At 43.2% G+C, this 20,719-nt stretch overlaps 27 non-coding genes across 27 annotated transcripts; all 27 read left to right on the forward strand.

Annotated features, from left to right (window-relative positions):
- The first annotated feature begins 10,027 nt into the window (after positions 1 to 10,027).
- Positions 10,028 to 10,102, forward strand: trnai-aau (transfer RNA isoleucine (anticodon AAU)). The gene has a single exon. It is a non-coding gene; the product is annotated as a tRNA-Ile (tRNA).
- A 596-nt stretch (positions 10,103 to 10,698) lies between these two features.
- On the forward strand, positions 10,699 to 10,773 carry trnai-aau (transfer RNA isoleucine (anticodon AAU)). The gene has a single exon. It is a non-coding gene; the product is annotated as a tRNA-Ile (tRNA).
- Positions 10,774 to 11,368: 595 nt separating this feature from the next.
- On the forward strand, positions 11,369 to 11,443 carry trnai-aau (transfer RNA isoleucine (anticodon AAU)). Its single transcript has one exon. It is a non-coding gene; the product is annotated as a tRNA-Ile (tRNA).
- A 262-nt stretch (positions 11,444 to 11,705) lies between these two features.
- Positions 11,706 to 11,780, forward strand: trnai-aau (transfer RNA isoleucine (anticodon AAU)). Its single transcript has one exon. It is a non-coding gene; the product is annotated as a tRNA-Ile (tRNA).
- Positions 11,781 to 12,376: 596 nt separating this feature from the next.
- Positions 12,377 to 12,451, forward strand: trnai-aau (transfer RNA isoleucine (anticodon AAU)). Its single transcript has one exon. It is a non-coding gene; the product is annotated as a tRNA-Ile (tRNA).
- Positions 12,452 to 12,711: 260 nt separating this feature from the next.
- Positions 12,712 to 12,786, forward strand: trnai-aau (transfer RNA isoleucine (anticodon AAU)). The gene has a single exon. It is a non-coding gene; the product is annotated as a tRNA-Ile (tRNA).
- A 262-nt stretch (positions 12,787 to 13,048) lies between these two features.
- On the forward strand, positions 13,049 to 13,123 carry trnai-aau (transfer RNA isoleucine (anticodon AAU)). Its single transcript has one exon. It is a non-coding gene; the product is annotated as a tRNA-Ile (tRNA).
- A 260-nt stretch (positions 13,124 to 13,383) lies between these two features.
- trnai-aau (transfer RNA isoleucine (anticodon AAU)) lies at positions 13,384 to 13,458 on the forward strand. The gene has a single exon. It is a non-coding gene; the product is annotated as a tRNA-Ile (tRNA).
- Positions 13,459 to 13,720: 262 nt separating this feature from the next.
- On the forward strand, positions 13,721 to 13,795 carry trnai-aau (transfer RNA isoleucine (anticodon AAU)). The gene has a single exon. It is a non-coding gene; the product is annotated as a tRNA-Ile (tRNA).
- Positions 13,796 to 14,053: 258 nt separating this feature from the next.
- On the forward strand, positions 14,054 to 14,128 carry trnai-aau (transfer RNA isoleucine (anticodon AAU)). Its single transcript has one exon. It is a non-coding gene; the product is annotated as a tRNA-Ile (tRNA).
- A 261-nt stretch (positions 14,129 to 14,389) lies between these two features.
- trnai-aau (transfer RNA isoleucine (anticodon AAU)) lies at positions 14,390 to 14,464 on the forward strand. Its single transcript has one exon. It is a non-coding gene; the product is annotated as a tRNA-Ile (tRNA).
- A 258-nt stretch (positions 14,465 to 14,722) lies between these two features.
- Positions 14,723 to 14,797, forward strand: trnai-aau (transfer RNA isoleucine (anticodon AAU)). The gene has a single exon. It is a non-coding gene; the product is annotated as a tRNA-Ile (tRNA).
- Positions 14,798 to 15,390: 593 nt separating this feature from the next.
- On the forward strand, positions 15,391 to 15,465 carry trnai-aau (transfer RNA isoleucine (anticodon AAU)). Its single transcript has one exon. It is a non-coding gene; the product is annotated as a tRNA-Ile (tRNA).
- A 262-nt stretch (positions 15,466 to 15,727) lies between these two features.
- trnai-aau (transfer RNA isoleucine (anticodon AAU)) lies at positions 15,728 to 15,802 on the forward strand. Its single transcript has one exon. It is a non-coding gene; the product is annotated as a tRNA-Ile (tRNA).
- A 262-nt stretch (positions 15,803 to 16,064) lies between these two features.
- trnai-aau (transfer RNA isoleucine (anticodon AAU)) lies at positions 16,065 to 16,139 on the forward strand. The gene has a single exon. It is a non-coding gene; the product is annotated as a tRNA-Ile (tRNA).
- A 260-nt stretch (positions 16,140 to 16,399) lies between these two features.
- On the forward strand, positions 16,400 to 16,474 carry trnai-aau (transfer RNA isoleucine (anticodon AAU)). The gene has a single exon. It is a non-coding gene; the product is annotated as a tRNA-Ile (tRNA).
- A 258-nt stretch (positions 16,475 to 16,732) lies between these two features.
- trnai-aau (transfer RNA isoleucine (anticodon AAU)) lies at positions 16,733 to 16,807 on the forward strand. The gene has a single exon. It is a non-coding gene; the product is annotated as a tRNA-Ile (tRNA).
- A 260-nt stretch (positions 16,808 to 17,067) lies between these two features.
- trnai-aau (transfer RNA isoleucine (anticodon AAU)) lies at positions 17,068 to 17,142 on the forward strand. The gene has a single exon. It is a non-coding gene; the product is annotated as a tRNA-Ile (tRNA).
- Positions 17,143 to 17,403: 261 nt separating this feature from the next.
- trnai-aau (transfer RNA isoleucine (anticodon AAU)) lies at positions 17,404 to 17,478 on the forward strand. Its single transcript has one exon. It is a non-coding gene; the product is annotated as a tRNA-Ile (tRNA).
- Positions 17,479 to 17,738: 260 nt separating this feature from the next.
- Positions 17,739 to 17,813, forward strand: trnai-aau (transfer RNA isoleucine (anticodon AAU)). The gene has a single exon. It is a non-coding gene; the product is annotated as a tRNA-Ile (tRNA).
- A 260-nt stretch (positions 17,814 to 18,073) lies between these two features.
- On the forward strand, positions 18,074 to 18,148 carry trnai-aau (transfer RNA isoleucine (anticodon AAU)). Its single transcript has one exon. It is a non-coding gene; the product is annotated as a tRNA-Ile (tRNA).
- Positions 18,149 to 18,410: 262 nt separating this feature from the next.
- On the forward strand, positions 18,411 to 18,485 carry trnai-aau (transfer RNA isoleucine (anticodon AAU)). Its single transcript has one exon. It is a non-coding gene; the product is annotated as a tRNA-Ile (tRNA).
- A 258-nt stretch (positions 18,486 to 18,743) lies between these two features.
- On the forward strand, positions 18,744 to 18,818 carry trnai-aau (transfer RNA isoleucine (anticodon AAU)). Its single transcript has one exon. It is a non-coding gene; the product is annotated as a tRNA-Ile (tRNA).
- Positions 18,819 to 19,412: 594 nt separating this feature from the next.
- On the forward strand, positions 19,413 to 19,487 carry trnai-aau (transfer RNA isoleucine (anticodon AAU)). Its single transcript has one exon. It is a non-coding gene; the product is annotated as a tRNA-Ile (tRNA).
- Positions 19,488 to 19,745: 258 nt separating this feature from the next.
- trnai-aau (transfer RNA isoleucine (anticodon AAU)) lies at positions 19,746 to 19,820 on the forward strand. The gene has a single exon. It is a non-coding gene; the product is annotated as a tRNA-Ile (tRNA).
- Positions 19,821 to 20,081: 261 nt separating this feature from the next.
- On the forward strand, positions 20,082 to 20,156 carry trnai-aau (transfer RNA isoleucine (anticodon AAU)). Its single transcript has one exon. It is a non-coding gene; the product is annotated as a tRNA-Ile (tRNA).
- Positions 20,157 to 20,417: 261 nt separating this feature from the next.
- trnai-aau (transfer RNA isoleucine (anticodon AAU)) lies at positions 20,418 to 20,492 on the forward strand. Its single transcript has one exon. It is a non-coding gene; the product is annotated as a tRNA-Ile (tRNA).
- The last annotated feature ends 227 nt before the right edge of the window (positions 20,493 to 20,719 follow it).

The following is a 20,719-nucleotide window of genomic DNA, read 5'->3' on the forward strand; positions in this document are numbered from 1 at the left end:
ACGAGTGTTCATTACATCCGCATTCGATAACATTGAGTGAAAGCTGTTATTCGGTCTAATATTTCATGGCAGAATCTATTTGATCAAGTAATGTGATAGAATCAAGAAGAGAAGCATTTGATTGATAACATGATCTTGACCTGATTACATTTAATGACTGGAGCATACCATGACTGCTTGTGTAGGTTCTGATGTAACTACCCCTATAGAAACATCCATGAATCATGACACAGTCTAGGTTGACAGGTAGTATCTGATCTGTAACACAGGCCAAATGGTTCCTTTGTAACCCCTTTAGACCCCTTTATAGCTATTCTGTGTAACAGCACAGACTATGACACGAGGGACAAAGCGGACGTGACAATTTTCTGCTTTCACAGCTATATGTATTATAAAACCTTAGTAGCCCCTTTACACTGCATGCAAAAGCCAGCATTTTATTTTCCATGTTGCTATAGTGTATAAATGGCACTACCGCAGAATGGTGGGACGACTTGACGATTTTCCGCTATCAGAGATATGAACTGAATTATTGTAATAGAGGCGTAATAGTGCCTTTGTAGCCCCTTTTACTCTGTAATACATGTCATTGTTGTGTATAAACGGCACTGACACTGAATGGAGGGATAAAGTCGCTCTGGCAATTTTCTGCATTTGGGGGTAGTATCAGATCTATAACATCAGCAGGATGCTCCCTTTGTAGCTCATTTTACACTGCATACAAGCGCTGCCATTTTTTTCCATGCCACAGTTGTGTAAAGATGGCATTGACACAGAATGAATGGTGGGAAGAAGTCAACCCGTCAAATTTTCCTGCTTTGGATGCAGTAGCAGATCTGTAACATAAGTGGGATGATGCATTTGTAGATCATTTTACTCTGCATATAAAAGCTGCTATTTTTTTCCATGTCGCAGTTGGCTATTTCCAATAGTGACACGGAATTGATGGATGCGTCTACCTGGCTATTCTCTGCATTCAGAGGTCGTATCACTCGCTAGCTATAATGTAATTGAGGTGTGACAGCATCTGTGTTGCTCCTTTTACACTGCCTGTACAGAAGGCATTTTTACATCTTTTTTCCACATCTTTACAAATGGCACTGACACGGAATAGGGGGAGAAGAAGTCGACCCCGGAAGTTCTTCAGAGGTAGAATCAGAACAGGACATCACGCGACCAACCAGTGTTACACTACATACTGTATAAAGTCAGCATTTGTCTGATTTGCCCTAGGAATTTTTCCGCCTTTTGAGGTAGTACCAGATCAATTTGTCAAATGTTTTTTTTTTTCCAGCTCGAGATCCAAACGTTTGGTTCCTCCCCATGATCTAAACTTACTTACATCTTTTACTGCAATAACATGGACACATATGGACATAAACTAATGATAAAGAACACATGTGTATTCTCTACAATAAATGTGGTTCAGAAAATGTGAAGCCTGAGACGGGCAAGCAGTTAAGTGTTGGCGAGTCGGTGCTGCCAGCTCTGACTTTTGTAAGTGCGAAGGACAAGAAGAGTGGGCTCAACTTGAGGGGATTTGAAGGTGGATTGAACATGAAAGGACGAAGACGCAGAAGCCAAGCAGACCTGAGTTGTGCATGTCAACTAAACCTTCACATTAAAGCTGTTTTGTAGTGCTGACATCAACTGAAGCAGTTGTGGAACCATTCAGTCTTTGTTCAGGGCGGCCTGTTATCACTGAAATGTAATACTTTATTGTACAAAAATTTTATTTATAAAAGGAATTGTTGAAAGCGGGGTTTAAAAGAGAATTTTTTTTAAAATTTGTGTTGAAAACGATACACCTCCAAAATAGCCTACAGTGTTTGTGGCACAATATAGTTTTGTTTTTTTTAAACTAATTAGCATTGCGTAAGGTGAAGTTGATTTGTGTTTTATTTAAACATTGCTTTCAACATTGCTAAAGAGGCATGCATACAAGTGTCAATAAAAGTTCACAACTTCAGTTATATGTACTGTAAAAAAAAAAAAAAAAGAATACAGGTGAGTCGCACATGCATCTTGTTAACATTCTTCTTGTCACATGTGTTGAAAGAAGTTAAACTCTAAATTCACATACATTCCTCTGTTTATTTTTCTTGTTACACTCCTTGTAGCGGACTAGAACTATAAGAAGAGACTGACTATAACATAGATTGTAAAGAGATTGACCAGAAATATGAAAGAAAATCATAAGACTCTTCAACTGGTTCAAATTGATGCTGCCTGAATACTGACTAAAACTACTTTGTACAAGAAACAATCATAAGACTCGCCAACGGTTGTAATATGCTGCTGCTCAAATGCTGACTAGAACTACGAGAAGAGGCTGACTAGAACAGAGACTGGAGGGATTGACTTGAACTACAGGAAGAGATATAAGACTCTCCAATTTTTCCAAAATGTTGCTGCCCAAGTTATCTGCCTATTTCCAAAAATGTGTCTGCAAGCGACCCCCTCTGCACTTCCTGGACTGCAACTATGAGAAGAGACTGACTAAAACAGAGACTGGAAAGACCGACTAGAATTATCAGAAAATATCTCATGACTCCCCAACTGGTGTTAAATGCTACTGCCTGAGTACTGACTAGAACTATGAGAACAGACTGATGTGTCTTTTTAACTGGTTCAATAATCTACTGCCCAATAGACTGACTAGAAAAGGGATTATAGAGCTATTGATTAAGACTGCGAGAAGACACTGACAAGAACACAGACTCTAGAGAGATGACTACAACGATGAGTAGAAATCATGAGACTCTCCAAAAGATCAAAAATTCTGCTGCATGAGTACCGACTAGAACCACAAGAAAATGTTACAAGACACTCAAATTTTTCCAAAATGTTGAACCACGAGAAGTGACTGACTAGAATAGAGCCTCTGGAGAGACTGTCTTGAACTATGAGGAGAGGTTAAAAGACACTCCGATTGGTACAAAATGCTGCTGCACGAGGACTGACTAAAACCACACAAAGAGACTAACGAGGACAGAGACTTTAGCAAGACTGACTGGAACTAACAGAAGCATATGACCCTCCAACTTGTCTTAATTGCTACTGCGTGAGCACTGATTAGAACTATGAGACGAAATAGATTTGTCTTTTCCAACTGGTTCAAAATGCTACTGCCCAAGAGCCTGGCTAAAACAGAGATTCTAGAGATACTGATACAAACTGGGAGAAGACTGATGAGAACAGAGACTTACAGAGATGTCTAGAACTACAATTAGAAATCATGAGACTTTCCAAAAGGTAAAGAATTCTGCTGCTCGAGCACTGACTACAACCACAAGAGGTTACAAGATTCTCCAACTGGTCCAAAATGGTGCTGCTCAAAAGCTGACTAGATCTAAGAGAAGAGGCTGACAAGAACAGAGGCTCTGGACAGACTGACTTGAACTATGAGAAGACGTTACAAGACACCCCAATTGGTCCAAAAGGCTGCTGTCTGAGTGCTCAGTAGAAATATGAGAAGAGATGATGAGACTCTCCAACTGATCCAAAATGCAATCGCCAGAGTCCTGACTAGAACTACCAGAAGAGATCACCCTTGGGTTTTTTCTTTAGAGGAGTCTTCCTCGCCTCGGTCGCCAGAGTTCTTGTTCATGTGAGGTTCTGCAGGCATAGGCAAACTGTAAGGCTACGCCTTGTGCTAACTTTCGTTGAGAATTGTCATTATAAAAAAAAATTTGGGGGATTATAAATACACATCATATGGCATTTTTTAGGGCGTTCTTTTTTTTCCTTTTTTTTTTAACATTCTCATGACTTCCAGTCAGACTGCAACTGTCAAGAGGCTTCTTCTGAGAAGTTGCTGCCTCTTTCTCGCAGTCACTCACGGCTTCCGCACCCAACCGTCTTCGATGACAGACATGGGCGAGCGAGGCGCACTGGTACAGAAAGAGAGAGAGAGAGGCTCCATAGAGTTGGCTTTTTCTCCGTGTGATCTCAGATAACACATGCTGCCGTATTTAAAAAAAAAAAAAAAAAGAAAGAAAAAGAAAAAACACGCAGGCATGTACACATTGATGTAAACAGTCAACAGCAGATCTTGCAGGGTGTTGTTGTTGTTGTGCCTGCTTGTCATAATGAGGGCTGGTTGTGCATGTCAAAGCAAAGTGAGCCTACCTGTCAGGCTGCTGTTTACACATGCTGTTTTTCATTGCTATTTTATTTTTGACATCAACAGCAGTCACGCATGCCGACGACTGCGCTGCAATTTATGAGGACAGTCTGTCCATCAGTTCACCTCGTCCCACTCTGACAACAAAACACTACGACTGCCAATTAGCGATTTTTAATTGCCTTAATAAAGCAAGAGAGTTAAGGGGGATGGGGGGGGTGGCAGAGAATAAAATCGGCTTGCATCAGTAATATTTGTATACACTATTCTATTCCATTATAAAAAAAAATATTATATTAAGGTAAAGACAGAGTCCATTTTGGTGTACAGTGTATTTACAGTCATGGGTCATCAAAAATGTCAACCGTGCAAAACCTCGCCTTGACCAAAGCTGTATTTCTACTGCTCCAGGAACTTTTAGTTCTAACTAATAGGTTCCAGTCGGGTATGTTCAGTGCTGCAGATGCCACCCAAATGGTTCATGGACCACTTGAAAGTACTACCTAAATGTTCTTTTAGCCCCTGATAAATTACCCCAGAACTCTGGAATCTATCCATCCATCCATTTTCTACACCGCTTGACCTCACTAGGATCACGGGTGAGCTGGGTGAGAAGGGGGGTACACGCTGAACTGGTCGCCACTCAATTCCAGGACGCATATAGACAAACAACATTTCACACTCACATTCAGCGCTATGGAGAAATTTAAAGTCATCAATGAACCTAACATGCATGCATACATTTTTGGAATGTGGGAAGAAGCTGGAGTGTCCCAAAACTCCAGCTGAGATTTGAATATGGAGCCTCAAAACAACATACAGGGTCTTAGGTTTTGCCGGTCAATGTACAGTACTTAATTGCATTGTGAGTCGTCAACTGAATTTTTTTCATTATGGTTGACTTCAGTCACTTTTGGCCGTGTCGCTCGGTGTGTAGCCGGCTGAAGCATGTTGAATTTAGTGTAATAAAGCAATAAATAATACTAAAATAATAGAATACAATTATTATCTCTATTGTGAGTTTGTGGATTTAAGGATAATAATAAATAACAGTAAATAAATACTCAACTCAACTCAAATTTATTGATTCATACAACCACAGCTGACAACAAGTACTGTACACAGTTAAGAATCAAACTTCGAAAGAAAGAAATTAACTAATCAATTAATACAGTGCAACTTTCCAGGGTAATCAAGGCCCAAATCAACTATCATGCAGGATCTTTTTGTTATTTTTATTTTTATCAGTTCAAACCTTCTTTGCCTCTTCCAAGAAGCTAGTGGCTGGCAAGATGCTATACCGACACAATTATAAAACTGCTGTTTCCTGCTAGGGGAAGGCGTTGACAGGAATAGCCCCATTGACTGATGAACACAAGATAGCTTTAACTTGAATAGTTAATGAGGAACTGGAATCTTTTCCCTTTGACGACTGTTCTATATACATTTGTCATGGGTGTGTGTTCTGGTTGTGTCTCGTACACACCTGCTCCTGAGAGCATCTTCCCCACCAGTGCCTCGTTTACCCTAATTACCCCTTGCATTTAACCTCGTGTCTCATTCTTTCTGTTCGCCAGTTCGTTGTACCTTGTTGTCACGTTCCAGCATTCCTTGTTTCCACATCACCGACTCATAGTAAGACTAGACCCTGTTCCGATTATTGACCTTGCCTTTTTGCCTCACGTTTTTTGGATACTGTTGCCTTTTCGGATTCCCTGCCTGTGTACCGACCTCTCCTCGTTGATTAAATCTCTCTTTTGTGGAACTGTCCATTTGTATTGGAGTCGTGCATTTTGGGTCGTCTCCTCTGTTCCGTTCATGACAACACTGGGATTATTGACACATTTTTGAGGAGGAGCCTTACTTCTGATTGTAACAAACACAAAATGTTGTCTTTGTAGTTTATTCCTTGCAAAAAAAAGAGTAGAAAATAGAGTGCAGTAAACGAGGTCTTCTGAATAACACAGCAGCTGCTGTCACACTTATACTGAACGTAAGCCACATCATGATCACAAACACAATACACAAACCAGTTACTGAACAGTGAGTACAAAAATGAGCCACATGCTGCGTCACCAAGATTAACTGATCATGTCGCAGCCTGTGCTGGTGCATTTCCATTACAGACAGAAAGGATTATTCACATTTACGATAGGGAAACGACGGCAGTATGGTTTGTTTATATGTGCCCTGTGATTGGCTGCCGACCAGTCCAGGGTGTTCCCCGCCTCTCGATCAAAGTATGCTGAGATGGGCTCCAGTTGACCTGCGACCCAAATGGTTGGACATAAGCCTTTTTGTACAGGCAGACATTTTGACAAAACATGTACCGGATCCTATTAGACCGCCATATAACCTCGCCAGACTTTCATCTCTTCACCCGGGCTCGGCTTTGTGCCGTTTGATTAGTGAGCGCCATATGTCTGGGCGGGTGTACACATCCTGTTTGCAGGGTTTATTTTAACCATGACCTCTGGGCTGTGTCGCCGGGTCAAGCTGTGAGGTCGTACACACACACACACATACATACAGCCACACTGATGGCGTTGGACAGCTGAACACCTTCTACTGTGACTGTGTGTGTACATGTGCGTGTGTGCGTGCGTGTGTGTGTGTGTGTGTATGTGTGTCTGAGGAGGATATCAAAGGTTCTCCTAACAGCTGCATAAATATCCACCAGGTAAAGTCTCAAACAGAGAGCCACTCTGCTCCTTGCACAAAGAAAAAGTAGACAAAAGACAACAAGGACCCTGCCGACCGTGCAAACTACGCCCCCCCCCAAAAAAAGAAGTTTCCACAGCGACCTCCAGAAAACATTGCTGAAAATGCAGCTTTCATCACATCCAAATGCTTATTTGCCTGTCCACTGAGACCATTTAAACACATGCTCAGATGGGGGAGAACATTTCCAAGAATGGTGGTAGTGTTATGGTTCACATAGTTGACTTTTCTGCAGTTGGCGTGGGATCAAATCTCAGTGGACGTGGACTCATCGGGTACAATTTTAAAGGTGCGAGACAATTTTTGATGATAGTAGGTCAGACTAGTGTCAGTGAAGCGTACCATGCTCAAGCACAGACTGAAGGTCTGAGTAGTGGCCTGTAATTACTTGGGCACATATTGTCCAGTTCATGCCCGTCTTTTTTTTACACGCCTGGCTTGCGCACCTTCAAGGTATATGCATTCTCCCAAAATTACTTCTGACACACACCATGCGAAAGCAACTCATGTGTGCGCAGCGACCAAAGAGGTGTGACTAATTGAAGTCTGAGGCTCGCTGTAATTCCTGGAGTGTGGAGTTTTCCATGTGAATGCCATAGAAACCCATCCATCCATCCATTCTCTGACCCACTCATTAGGGTTGCAGGTGTGCTGGAGTCTATCCCATCTGACTTTTGGGCAGGAGGTGGGGTACACCCTGAATTTGGAAAATATGTCAGACTTTAAATCCAGAACTGATACAGATGTTAAATGTCACGAGTGAGATGCATTTACCGAAGCAGATGCCACAGGATCTCTTGGTAGACGTGTTGATTTATCTTCTGGGTCTGTGGCAAAATCTCACAGTGGAAGATGCCCTCCATATCAAATAACTCGATCATCATGACTTTGGATTTAGATTGTCTTGCTGTCTTTGCATTTGGTGCTGTCAGACTCAGAGTGTACCATACTTGAGCACAGATTGAAATGCTCAATACCGGGTAATTACTTGGTTTGGGTGTGTAAAAGAATACTCGAGTTTCATGGGAGGTGAGCTCAGCTGGTTAGACCATGACGCAAAAAAGCCAAGACCCCTTTACGTGCAATCACGTTTGGTGACACTAAAGCTATTTCAAGTAATTTGGATCAATAAAGGACAGCAGCAAAGACAACATTGCTCTCGTAACGTATCCATGTTTGGTTCTCTTTTACAAGCATTAATTCTGGGTCTAGGGCCACATCAAATGTACCACACTTGAGCATCTGGCTTTATCACCCAGTAAACCACTTTGCTGGAGCCCAATACATGGTAACAACTTAGTTTGGATGTTTATGTGAAGCTGGTAGAATTTTGTCAATGGGAAACTCAGTTGGTTTAGTGCTAATAACACCAAGGTTGCGAGTTTGACGCCTGTCTGGGCCATTTGTTTTGGCAACAGGAGCTCAGGCCACAATCATGCTATTCCCTGTTATTCAAGTGAATTAACGGCCAGCAGGAAGGCCCACATTCATCCATTTTCTGTACCGCTTATTCTCACTAGGGCCGCGTGCATGCTGGAGCCTAGCCCAGCTGACTGGGTGAGACACGAACACACTGTACTGTCACCAGCCAATGGTGGGGCACATATGAACAAACGACAATTCACACTCACATTCACACCCACGGGCAATTTAGTTTTTAATTAACCTACCATGTATATTTTTGGGAGGTGGGAGGAAACCGGAGTACCCAGAGAAAACTCATGCAAATTCCACAAAGGTAAGGCAGGATTTGAAACCAGGTCTTCAGAACTGTGAGGCAGACATGCTAACCAGTCTTCCACCGGAAAGACAATATTGCTTTGGCAAAATAATTTTTGATTTCTGGTCTTTTACATGCAATCTTTCCCGGCACAAGCCCACATCAAGTGTACCATGCTGGAGCATTGAGAGAAACTGTCACATTCGTCCAGTACAACTTTCTGGAGCCCAAAAGAAACCACTTGGTTTGGGTGGGTACCGGAGATGAGAAGAATTTTAAGGCTGGTTAGCTCTGTTCGTTGAGAGTCTGATACTGCTAACAACAAGCATGTGGGTTCTGAGCTCAGACTGCTCGGTCATGTATACTGGCCAAGAAATGGTAAATGTATGGTTTTGGTGGGTACATATGACCATAACTGTTACGTGGCCGGTTAGCTCAGTTGGACAAGATCGTGGTGCTAGTAATGCCAAAGTTCCACCCCCCCTACGGGCCATTTCTTTAAGTGACCATAGCTGTAAGGTAGCTCTTTTTTTTTTTTTTTTTTTTTTTTAAGTCATTGGATTTAATAACTGCGGCACGGTGGACGACTGGTTAGAGCGTCAGCCTCACAGTTCTGAGGTGCGGGGTTCAATCCCCGTCCCCGCCTGTGTGGAGTTTGCATGTTCTCCCCGTGCCTGTGTGGGTTTTCTCCGGGCACTGCGGTTTCCTCCCACATCCCAAAAACATGCATTAATTGGAGACTCTAAATTGCCCGTAGGCATGACTGTGAGTGCGAATGGTTGTTTCTATGTGCCCTGCGATTGGCTGGCAACCAGTTCAGGGTGTACCCCGCCTCCTGCCCGATGACAGCTGGGATAGGCTCCAGCATGCCCGCGACCCTAGTGAGGAGAAGCGGCTCAGAAAATGGATGGATGGATGGATTTAATAACAGCGAGGCAGAAAACAACCTCTTCTGGTAAAAAAATCAATGGTTTCTTTTTATTTGCTAGCAATATTGCATGGCCCAAACCCATATTAGGTGTACCATGCTTGAGCATTGATAGAAATGGTCAGATTTTTATCCTGCTGGAGTATATGGTAAATGCATGGTTTTAGTGGGTACGTATGACGATCACTGTTTTCTGGCCAGTTAGCTCTGTTGTACTAGTGCGTGGTGCTAATAACGCCAAGGTCACGGGTTCGACCCCCGTACGGGCCATGTCTTTCAGTGACAACAACTGTCGGGTAGCTCATATGTTTTTAAAGTCATTGGATTTAATAACAGCCAAGCAGAAAGCCAACTTTCTTTTGGTAAAAAAATCTATGGTTGCTTTTTATTTGCTAGCAATATTGCCAGGCCCAAACCAATATTAGGTGTACCATGCTTGAGCATTGATAGAAACGGTCAGATTTGTCCTGCGGGCGGGAGTATATGGTAAATGAATGGTTTTAGTGGGTACGTATGACCACCAGTATTATATGGCCGGTTAGCTCAGTTGGACTAGAGCGTGGTGCTAATAACGCCAAGGTCACGGGTTCGACCCCCGTACTGGCCATTTCATTCAGCGACATGAGCTGTAGGGTAGCTCATGTTATTTTAAGTCATTGGATTTAATAACAGCCGTGCCGAAAGCCAACTATCTTTTGGTAAGAAATCTATGGTTGCTTTTTATTTGCTAGCAATATTGCAAGGCCCAAAACAATATTAGGTGTACCATGCTTGAGCATTGATAGAAACGGTCAGATTTGTCCTACGGGCGCTAGTATATGGTAAATGCATGGTTTTAGTGGGTACGTATGACCATCAGTTTTATATGGCCGGTTAGCTCAGTTGGACTAGTGCGTGGTGCTAATAACGCCAAGGTCACGGGTTCGACCACCGTACGGGCAATGTCTTTCAATGACAATAACCGTCGGGTAGCTCATATGTTTTTAAAGTCATTGGATTTAATAACAGCCAAGCAGAAAGCCAACTTTCTTTTGGTAAAAAAAATCTATGGTTGCTTTTTATTTGCTAGCAATATTGCCAGGCCCAAACCAATATTAGGTGTACCATGCTTGAGCATTGATAGAAATGGTCAGATTTCCTGCGGGCGCTAGTATATGGTAAATGCATGGTTTAAGTGGGTAAGTATGACAGTCAGTGACGTATGGCCGGTTAGCTCAGTTGGACTAGAGCGTGGTGCTAATAACGCCAAGGTCACGGGTTCGACCCCCGTATGGGCCATTTCTTTCAGCGACAATAGGTGTGGGGAGCTCATGTGTTTTATAAGTCATTGGATTTAATAAAAACCATTCAGAAAACCGACTTTCTTCGAGTAAAGAAGTCAATGGACGCTATTTATTTGGTAGCAATATTGCCAGGCCCAAACCCATATTAGGTGTACCATGCTTGAGCATGGATCGAGACGGTCACGTACACTGCTGGAGCCAATATATGGTAAATGCATGGTTTTGGTCGGTACATATGATCACCAGTAGTACGTGACCGGGTAGCTCAGTTGGACGAGAGCGTGTTGCTACTAATGCCAAGGTCACCGGATCGGCCCCCGTACATGCCATTGCTTTCGTTGACAATAGTTGTAGGGTACCTCATGTGTTTTTGAACTCATTGGATTTAATAACAGCCGTGCAGAAAGCCAACTTTCTTTTGGTAAAAAATCAATGGTTGCTTTTCATTTGCTAGCAATATTGCCACGCCCAAACACATATTAGGTGTACCATGCTTGAGCATTGATAGAAACGGTCAGATTTGTCCTGCGGGCGGGAGTATATGGTAAATTAATGGTTTTAGTGGGTACGTATGACCACCAGTGTTATATGGCCGGTTAGCTCAGTTGGACTAGAGCGTGGTGCTAATAACGCCAAGGTCACGGGTTCGACCCCCGTACGGGCCATGTCTTTCAGTGACAACAACTGTCGGGTAGCTCATATGTTTTTAAAGTCATTGGATTTAATAACAGCCAAGCAGAAAGCCAACTTTCTTTTGGTAAAAAAATCTATGGTTGCTTTTTATTTGCTAGCAATATTGCCAGGCCCAAACCAATATTAGGTGTACCATGCTTGAGCATTGATAGAAACGGTCAGATTTGTCCTACGGGCGGGAGTATATGGTAAATGAATGGTTTTAGTTGGTACGTATGACCATCAGTGCTATATGGCCGGTTAGCTCAGTTGGACTAGAGCGTGGTGCTAATAACGCCAAGGTCACGGGTTCGACCCCTGTACGGGCCATGTCTTTCAGTGACAACAACTGTCGGGTAGCTCATACGTTTTTAAAGTCATTGGATTTAATAACAGCCAAGCAGAAAGCAAACTTTCTTTTGGTAAAAAAATCTATGGTTGCTTTTCATTTGCTAGCAATATTGCCACGCCCAAACCCATATTAGGTGTACCATGCTTGAGCATTGATAGAAACGGTCAGATTTGTCCTGCGGGCGGGAGTATATGGTAAATGCATGGTTTTAGTGGGTACGTATGACGATCACTGTTTTCTGGCCAGTTAGCTCTGTTGTACTAGTGCGTGGTGCTAATAACGCCAAGGTCACGGGTTCGACCCCCGTACGGGCCATTTCTTTCAGTGACAATAGGTGTGGGGAGCACATGTGTTTTATAAGTCATTGGATTTAATAAAAGCCAAGCAGAAAGCCAACTTTCTTTTGGAAAAAAATCAATGGTTGCTTTTCATTTGCTAGCAATATTGCCACGCCCAAACCCATATTAGGTGTACCATGCTTGAGCATTGATAGAAACGGTCAGATTTGTCCTGCGGGATAGTATATGGTAAATCAATGGTTTTTAGTGGGTACGTATGACCACCAGTGTTATATGGCCGGTTAGCTCAGTTGGACTAGAGCGTGGTGCTAATAACGCCAAGGTCATGGGTTCGACCCCCGTACGGGCCATTTCTTTCAGCGACAATAGGTGTGGGGAGCGCATGTCTTTTATAAGTCATTGGATTTAATAAAAGCCAAGCAGAAAGCCAACTTTCTTTTGGTAAAAAAATCTATGGTTGCTTTTTATTTGCTAGCAATATTGCCAGGCCCAAACCAATATTAGGTGTACCATGCTTGAGCATTGATAGAAACGGTCAGATTTGTCCTGCGGGATAGTATATGGTAAATCAATGGTTTTTATTGGGTACGTATGACCACCAGTGTTATATGGCCGGTTAGCTCAGTTGGAATAGAGTGTGGTGCTAATAACGCCAAGGTCACGGGTTCGACCCCAGTACGGGCCATATCTTTCAGTGACAACAACTGTCGGCGAGCTCATATGTTTTTAAAGTCATTGGATTTAATAACAGCCAAGCAGAAAGCCAACTTTCTTTTGGTAAAAAAATCTATGGTTGCTTCTTATTTGCAAGCAATATTGCCAGGCCCAAACCAATATTAGGTGTACCATGCTTGAGCATTGATAGAAACGGTCAGATTTGTCCTGCGGGCGGGAGTATATGGTAAATGAATGGTTTTAGTGGGTACGTATGACCACCAGTGTTATATGGCCGGTTAGCTCAGTTGGACTAGAGCGTGATGCTAATAAAGCCAAGGTCACGGGTTCGACCCCCGTACGGGCCATTTCTTTCAGCGACAATAGGTGTGGGGTGCGCATGTGTTTTATAAGTCAAAGGATTTAATAAAAACCATTCAGAAAACTGACTTTCTTCGGGTAAAAAATCTATGGTTGCTTTTTATTTGCTAGCAATATTGCCAGGCCCAAACCATATTAGGTGTACCATGCTTGAGCATTGATAGAAACGGTCAGATTTGTCCTGCGGGCGGGAGTATATGGTAAATGCATGGTTTAAGTGGGTAAGCTATGACCACCAGTGTTATATGGCCGGTTAGCTCAGTTGGACTAGAGCGTGGTGCTAATAACGCCAAGGTCACGGGTTCGACCCCCGTACGGGCCATGTCTTTCAGTGACAACAACTGTCGGGTAGCTCATATGTTTTTAAAGTCATTGGATTTAATAACAGCCAAGCAGAAAGCCAACTTTCTTTTGGTAAAAAAATCTATGGTTGCTTTTTATTTGCTAGCAATATTGCCAGGCCCAAACCAATATTAGGTGTACCATGCTTGAGCATTGATAGAAACGGTCAGATTTGTCCTGCGGGCGGGAGTATATGGTAAATGAATGGTTTTAGTGGGTACGTATGACCACCAGTGTTATATGGCCGGTTAGCTCAGTTGGACTAGAGCGTGGTGCTAATAATGCCAAAGTCACGGGTTCGACCCCCGTACGGGCCATTTCATTATGCGACATGAGCTGTTGGGTAGCTCATGTTATTTTAAGTCATCGGATTTAATAACAGCCGTGCCGAAAGCCAACTATCTTTTGGTAATAAATCTATGGTGGCTTTTTATTTGCCAGCAATATTGCCAGGCCCAAACCCATATTAGGTGTACCATGCTTGAGCATTGATAGAAACGGTCAGATGTCCTGAGGGCGCTAGTATATGGTAAATGCATGGTTTAAGTGGGTAAGTATGACAATCAGTGATGTATGGCCGGTTAGCTCAGTTGGACTAGAGCGTGGTGCTAATAACGCCAAGGTCACGGGTTCGACCCCTGTACGGGCCATTACTTTAGGTGACAATAGCTGTCGGGTCGCTCATGTGTTTTTAAAGTCATTGGATTTAATAACAGCCACGCAGAAAGCCAACTTTCTTTTGGTAAAAAATCAATGGTTGCTTTTCATTTGCTAGCAATATTGCCACGCCCAAACCCATATTAGGTGTACCATGCTTGAGCATTGATAGAAACGGTCAGATTTGTCCTGCGGGCGGGAGTATATGGTAAATGCATGGTTTAAGTGGGTAAGTATGACCACCAGTGTTATATGGCCGGTTAGCTCAGTTGGACTAGAGCGTGGTGCTAATAACGCCAAGGTCACGGGTTCGACCCCCGTACGGGCCATGTCTTTCAGTGACAACAACTGTCGGGTAGCTCATATGTTTTTAAAGTCATTGGATTTAATAACAGCCGAGCAGAAAGCCAACTTTCTTTTGGTAAAAAAATCTATGGTTGCTTTTTATTTGCTAGCAATATTGCCAGGCCCAAACCAATATTAGGTGTACCATGCTTGAGCATTGATAGAAATGGTCAGATGTCCTGCGGGCTAGTATATTGTAAATGCATGGTTTACGTGGGTAAGTATGACAGTCAGTGACGTATGGCCGGTTAGCTCAGTTGGACTAGAGCGTGGTGCTAATAACGCCAAGGTCACGGGTTCGACCCCTGTACGGGCCATTTCTTTCAGCGACAATAGGTGTGGGGAGCTCATGTTTTTTATAAGTCATTGGATTTAATAAAAACCATTCAGAAAACCGACTTTATTCGAGTAAAGAAGTCAATGGACGCTATTTATTTGGTAGCAATATTGCCAGGCCCAAACCCATATTAGGTGTACCATGCTTGAGCATGGATCGAGACGGTCATGTACACTGCTGGAGCCAATGTATGGTAAATGCATGGTTTTGGTCGGTACATATGACCAACAGTAGTACGTGACCGGGTAGCTCAGTTGGACGAGAGCGTGTTGCTACTAATGACAAGGTCACCGGATCGGCCCCCGTACAGGCCATTGCTTTCGTTGACAATAGTTGTAGGGTACCTCATGTGTTTTTAAAGTCATTGGATTTAGTAACAGCCGTGCAGAAAGCCAACTTTCTTTTGGTAAAAAATCAATGGTTGCTTTTCATTTGCTAGCAATATTGCCACGCCCAAACCAATATTAGGTGTACCATGCTTGAGCATTGATAGAAACGGTCAGATGTCCTGCGGGCGCTAGTATATGGTAAATGCATGGTTTAAGTGGGTAAGTATGACATTAGGTTATGTATGGCCGGTTAGCTCAGTTGGACTAGAGCGTGGTGCTAATAACGCCAAGGTCATGGGTTCGACCCCCGTACGGGCCATGTCTTTCAGTGACAACAACTGTCGGGTAGCTCATATGTTTTTAAAGTCATTGGATTTAATAACAGCCAAGCAGAAAGCAAACTTTCTTTTGGTAAAAAAATCTATGGTTGCTTTTTATTTGCTAGCAATATTGCCAGGCCCAAACCAATATTAGGTGTACCATGCTTGAGCATTGATAGAAACGGTCAGATTTGTCCTGCGGGCGGGAGTATATGGTAAATGCATGGTTTAAGTGGGTAAGTATGACCACCAGTGTTATATGGCCGGTTAGCTCAGTTGGACTAGAGCGTGGTGCTAATAACGCCAAGGTCACGGGTTCGACCCCAGTACGGGCCATATCTTTCAGTGACAACAACTGTCGGCTAGCTCATATGTTTTTAAAGTCATTGGATTTAATAACAGCCAAGCAGAAAGCCAACTTTCTTTTGGTAAAAAAATCTATGGTTGCTTCTTATTTGCAAGCAATATTGCCAGGCCCAAACCAATATTAGGTGTACCATGCTTGAGCATTGATAGAAACGGTCAGATTTGTCCTACGGGCGGGAGTATATGGTAAATGAATGGTTTTAGTGGGTACGTATGACCACCAGTGTTATATGGCCGGTTAGCTCAGTTGGACTAGAGCGTGGTGCTAATAATGCCAAAGTCACGGGTTCGACCCCCGTACGGGCCATTTCATTATGCGACATGAGCTGTAGGGTAGCTCATGTTATTTTAAGTCATCGGATTTAATAACAGCCACGCAGAAAGCCAACTTTCTTTTGGTAAAAAATCAATGGTTGCTTTTCATTTGCTAGCAATATTGCCAGGCCCAAACCAATATTAGGTGTACCATGCTTGAGCATTGATAGAAACGGTCAGATTTGTCCTACGGGCGGGAGTATATGGTAAATGAATGGTTTTAGTGGGTACGTATGACCACCAGTGTTATATGGCCGGTTAGCTCAGTTGGACTAGAGCGTGGTGCTAATAACGCCAAGGTCACGGGTTCGACCCCCGTACGGGCCATGTCTTTCAGTGACAGCAACTGTCGGGTAGCTCATATGTTTTTAAAGTCATTGGATTTAATAACAGCCAAGCAGAAAGCCAACTTTCTTTTGGTAAAAAAATTTATGGTTGCTCTTTATTTGCTAGCAATATTGCCAGGCCCAAACCAATATTAGGTGTACCATGCTTGAGCATTGATAGAAATGGTCAGATGTCCTGCGGGCTAGTATATTGTAAATGTATGGCTTACGTGGGTAAGTATGACCACCAGTGTTATATGGCCGGTTAGCTCAGTTGGACTAGAGCGTGGTGCTAATAACGCCAAGGTCACGGGTTCGACCCCCGTACGGGCCATGTCTTTCAGTTACAACAACTGTCGGGTAGCTCATATCTTTTTAAAGTCATTGGATTTAATAACAGCCAAGCAGAAAGCCAACTTTCTTTTGGTAAAAAAATCTATGGTTGCTTTTTATTTGCTAGCAATATTGCCAGGCCCAAACCAATATTAGGTGTACCATGCTTGAGCATTGATAGAAACGGTCAGATGTCCTGCGGGCGCTAGTATATGGTAAATGCATGGTTTAAGTGGGTAAGTATGACAATCAGTGATGTATGGCCGGTTAGCTCAGTTGGACTAGAGCGTGGTGCTAATAACGCCAAGGTCACGGGTTCGACCCCCGTACGGGCCATGTCTTTCAGTGACAACAACTGTCGGGTAGCTCATATGTTTTTAAAGTCATTGGATTTAATAACAGCCGTGCCGAAAGCCAACTATCTTTTGTTAATAAATCTATGGTTGCTTTTTATTTGCCAGCAATATTGCCAGGCCCAAACCCATATTAGGTGTACCATGCTTGAGCATTGATAGAAACGGTCAGATTTGTCCTGCGGGCGGGAGTATATGGTAAATGAATGGTTTTAGTGGGTACGTATGACCACCAGTGTTATATGGCCGGTTAGCTCAGTTGGACTAGAGCGTGGTGCTAATAACGCCAAGGTCATGGGTTCGACCCCAGTACGGGCCATATCTTTCAGTGACAGCAACTGTCGGCTAGCTCATATGTTTTTAAAGTCATTGGATTTAATAACAGCCAAGCAGAAAGCCAACTTTCTTTTGGTAAAAAAATCTATGGTTGCTTTTTATTTGCTAGCAATATTGCCAGGCCCAAACCAATATTAGGTGTACCATGCTTGAGCATTGATAGAAACGGTCAGATTTGTCCTGCGGGTAGTATATGGTAAATGAATGGTTTTTAGTGGGTACGTATGACCACCAGTGTTATATGGCCGGTTAGCTCAGTTGGACTAGAGCGTGGTGCTAATAACGCCAAGGTCACGGGTTCGACCCCCGTACGGGCCATGTCTTTCAGTGACAACAACTGTCGGGTAGCTCATATGTTTTTAAAGTCATTGGATTTAATAACAGCCAAGCAGAAAGCCAACTTTCTTTTGGTAAAAAAATCTATGGTTGCTTTTTATTTGCAAGCAATATTGCCAGGCCCAAACCAATATTAGGTGTACCATGCTTGAGCATTGATAGAAACGGTCAGATGTCCTGCGGGCGCTAGTATATGGTAAATGCATGGTTTAAGTGGGTAAGTATGAAAATAGGTGATGTATGGCCGGTTAGCTCAGTTGGACTAGAGCGTGGTGCTAATAACGCCAAGGTCACGGGTTCGACCCCCGTACGGGCCATGTCTTTCAGTGACAAGAACTGTCGGGTAGCTCATATGTTTTTAAAGTCATTGGATTTAATAACAGCCAAGCAGAAAGCCAACTTTCTTTTGGTAAAAAAATCTATGGTTGCTTTTTATTTGCTAGCAATATTGCCAGGCCCAAACCAATATTAGGTGTACCATGCTTGAGCATTGATAGAAACGGTCAGATTTGTCCTGCGGGCGGGAGTATATGGTAAATGAATGGTTTTAGTGGGTACGTATGACCACCAGTGTTATATGGCCGGTTAGCTCAGTTGGACTAGAGCGTGGTGCTAATAACGCCAAGGTCACGGGTTCGACCCCCGTACGGGCCATGTCTTTCAGTGACAACAACTGTCGGGTAGCTCATATGTTTTTAAAGTCATTGGATTTAATAACAGCCAAGCAGAAAGCCAACTTTCTTTTGGTAAAAAAATCTATGGTTGCTTTTTATTTGCTAGCAATATTGCCAGGCCCAAACCAATATTAGGTGTACCATGCTTGAGCATTGATAGAAATGGTCAGATGTCCTGCGGGCTAGTATATTGTAAATGCATGGTTTACGTGGGTAAGTATGACAGTCAGTGACGTATGGCCGGTTAGCTCAGTTGGACTAGAGCGTGGTGCTAATAACGCCAAGGTCACGGGTTCGACCCCCGTACGGGCCATTTCTTTCAGCGACAATAGGTGTGGGGAGCTCATGTGTTTTATAAGTCAAAGGATTTAATAAAAACCATTCAGAAAACTGACTTTCTTCGAGTAAAGAAGTCAATGGACGCTATTTATTTGGTAGCAATATTGCCAGGCCCAAACCCATATTAGGTGTACCATGCTTGAGCATGGATCGAGACGGTCACGTACACTGCAGGAGCCAATATATGGTAAATGCATGGTTTTGGTCGGTACATATGACCACCAGTAGTACGTGACCGGGTAGCTCAGTTGGACGAGAGCGTGTTGCTACTAATGCCAAGGTCGCCGGATCGGCCCCCGTACAGGCCATTGCTTTCGTTGACAATAGTTGTAGGGTACCTCATGTGTTTTTAAAGTCATTGGATTTAATAACAGCCGTGCAGAAAGCCAACTTTCTTTTGGTAAAAAATCAATGGTTGCTTTTCATTTGCTAGCAATATTGCCACGCCCAAACCCATATTAGGTGTACCATGCTTGAGCATTGATAGAAACGGTCAGATTTGTCCTGCGGGATAGTATATGGTAAATCAATGGTTTTTAGTGGGTACGTATGACCACCAGTGTTATATGGCCGGTTAGCTCAGTTGGACTAGAGCGTGGTGCTAATAACGCCAAAGTCACGGGTTCGACCCCCGTACGGGCCATTTCATTCAGCGACATGAGCTCTAGGGTAGCTCATGTTATTTTAAGTCATTGGATTTAATAACAGCCGTGCCGAAAGCCAACTATCTTTTGGTAATAAATCTATGGTTGCTTTTTATTTGCCAGCAATATTGCCAGGCCCAAACCCATATTAGGTGTACCATGCTTGAGCATTGATAGAAACGGTCAGATGTCCTGCGGGCGCTAGTATATGGTAAATGCATGGTTTAAGTGGGTAAGTATGACAATCAGTGATGTATGGCCGGTTAGCTCAGTTGGACTAGAGCGTGGTGCTAATAACGCCAAGGTCACGGGTTCGACCCCCGTACGGGCCATTACTTTAGGTGACAATAGCTGTCGGGTCGCTCATGTGTTTTTAAAGTCATTGGATTTAATAACAGCCACGCAGAAAGCCAACTTTCTTTTGGTAAAAAATCAATGGTTGCTTTTCATTTGCTAGCAATATTGCCACGCCCAAACCCATATTAGGTGTACCATGCTTGAGCATTGATAGAAACGGTCAGATTTGTCCTGCGGGCGGGAGTATATGGTAAATGCATGGTTTAAGTGGGTAAGTATGACCACCAGTGTTATATGGCCGGTTAGCTCAGTTGGACTAGAGCGTGGTGCTAATAACGCCAAGGTCACGGGTTCGACCCCCGTACGGGCCATTACTTTAGGTGACAATAGCTGTCGGGTCGCTCATGTGTTTTTAAAGTCATTGGATTTAATAACAGCCACGCAGAAAGCCAACTTTCTTTTGGTAAAAAATCAATGGTTGTTTTTCATTTGCTAGCAATATTGCCACGCCCAAACCCATATTAGGTGTACCATGCTTGAGCATTGATAGAAACGGTCAGATTTGTCCTGCGGGCGGGAGTATATGGTAAATGAATGGTTTTAGTGGGTACGTATGACCACCAGTGTTATATGGCCGGTTAGCTCAGTTGGACTAGAGCGTGGTGCTAATAACGCCAAGGTCACGGGTTCGACCCCCGTACGGGCCATGTCTTTCAGTGACAACAACTGTCGGGTAGCTCATATGTTTTTAAAGTCATTGGATTTAATAACAGCCAAGCAGAAAGCAAACTTTCTTTTGGTAAAAAAATCTATGGTTGCTTTTTATTTGCTAGCAATATTGCCAGGCCCAAACCAATATTAGGTGTACCATGCTTGAGCATTGATAGAAACGGTCAGATTTGTCCTACGGGCGGGAGTATATGGTAAATGAATG

The sequence above is a fragment of the Phyllopteryx taeniolatus genome, chromosome 7 (assembly GCF_024500385.1).
Source record: "Phyllopteryx taeniolatus isolate TA_2022b chromosome 7, UOR_Ptae_1.2, whole genome shotgun sequence".
Taxonomy (NCBI): Eukaryota; Metazoa; Chordata; class Actinopteri; order Syngnathiformes; family Syngnathidae; genus Phyllopteryx; species Phyllopteryx taeniolatus.